This window comes from Athene cunicularia (assembly GCF_003259725.1).
Source record: "Athene cunicularia isolate RWA chromosome 1 unlocalized genomic scaffold, athCun1 chr1_part1, whole genome shotgun sequence".
NCBI lineage: Eukaryota > Metazoa > Chordata > Aves > Strigiformes > Strigidae > Athene > Athene cunicularia.
In genome coordinates, this window is record NW_020799091.1 from 106,101,841 (window position 1) to 106,103,507 (window position 1,667).

Sequence of the window (1,667 nt, forward strand, 5' to 3'; positions counted from 1 at the left end):
ACCCACTTATTCACCCTCTGATCAGTACCATACACAAATGTAAAAATAATACTTAAGGACAGCTCAAAAAAAAAAAAAACCCACTGGAATAAGGAAAGAAAGAATATATAATAATCTTTAAATTGTTAAGTAAGAACATCAGCAGATTAAGTCATTTTACAGGTAAATTTTTAGTTTCCTTGCCTTTAAATTAATCTTATGAAAAGAAAAAATACCTACTGGTGTCTGCCTGGCTGCCCACGCTGATGTATCTGTCATTTCCAGGAAGGGCTGTTTGATAGTAAGTTGCCTCCTCTAGCTGGGGAACCTTTGCATTCTTTGCGGTGAGGAAAGCCACAGCCAACTCCAGATTACCATTGCTGTCCTTTAAGCATCAAAAAAACAAGAAGTGAGAGTCCCCTCATCTTTTTCTCATTTTTCTTAACAGCAAAAGACAATGTTACAAGTAACTTGTAAAATCAACGACACATTGTATTTTCAGGTGAAATACTGATTAGAAAAGTTTCCAAACTTGATATATTCTACATACTTCACTATTTTTAACCAAAATAAAGACAAAACATCTTATAAAAACTTAATATGGTAGAATTCCACTTATTTCAGGGAGGAAAAAAAAAAAAAAAAAAAAAAAAAGCATAATCAGCACACTCACAGACTTCAACAGCAGTCAGCTCAATTCTTTGGAAAATCTACTATTTCATTTTTAAGCCAGAAACACTGGCTTTTGAGGGGCAGTTGTGTACATGATTTATGCTGAATCTGAAGCAACAGCTATGGCTTAAAATTCACTAAATCCTCATTTACCATGTATAAATGGCTAAAAAGCTCAACTTAATGGAGACAAGAGGGTGGGTTTTTTTTTTTTTATTTTCATACATATTTGGGAAAACAGAATGCAGAGACCTGCTGTTCTTTACTTGCAAAGAAGTCTTCTGTGCTGTGAAAGAATTTACAAAGTTGGGGGGGGGGAAGTGAAACAGTATCAAATTAGCAAAGGGTGGCAAATTCAAACAGCAGTTGACCATCTGTAGTAGAACAAAACCCTTTACCCAAAGGTTAAAGGCAAGTCATGCCATTCTTGTCTTTTCGTTTTTGAACACCAGCTTAATTTTTATGTCAGTATCAAAACAGAACAATATTACTTCTAAAGTGAACAAGCCATCAATTATCAGCTCTTTTCCCCTGAAATACTCCAAAAGTATTCAAACTGGGAATGAAAAGGAAGGAAGGGTAGACCAGAGAAAGAAAGGGTGGGGTTTATGACTTTCACAGGCAGTTAAGATACATTCAGCTACCAGACAGATTCATCTTACCTTCAGAGCCTGTTGTAGTACCTGGATGTCATTGATACCAGTGATCTCCCTCAGCTGATTTAAAAATGTTTGCTGGTGCTAAAAACAAAAAACATCAAAGCAAGATAAGAGCCAAATAACAGCAAAACCAATTACTTACAAGAGCATGTATCTCTGCAAACATTAAAAGTATCTCCATATAAGCTTTATGCACCTCAAAGGAGTAGAGCCTTCGTTATTCAAGTTTGACTCAGTTTCTGCAACTTGGGCACTTTTAATTCCCAAATGTAATAGTATGGGGATTTGGTGGGGGGTTTATTAAAAACAGAAAAACTGATGATGGGTGAACTTACACAAATGGGTTTCAGGAGCCTA

General features: G+C 35.8%; 1 protein-coding gene across 2 annotated transcripts in view; it reads right to left on the bottom strand.

The window, feature by feature from the left end:
- Window positions 1–1,388, bottom strand: part of USP25 (ubiquitin specific peptidase 25) — a 72,726-nt gene extending 71,338 nt beyond the window's left edge. For both annotated transcript variants that reach the window (XM_026847969.1, XM_026847984.1), the window contains exons 1-2: window positions 1,314–1,388; window positions 220–364 (exon numbers count right to left, since the gene is read on the bottom strand). The gene's annotated coding sequence lies outside the window, so the exon portion shown is untranslated. The remainder of the gene's footprint in view (window positions 1–219; window positions 365–1,313) is intronic.
- Window positions 1,389–1,667: the final 279 nt, after the last annotated feature.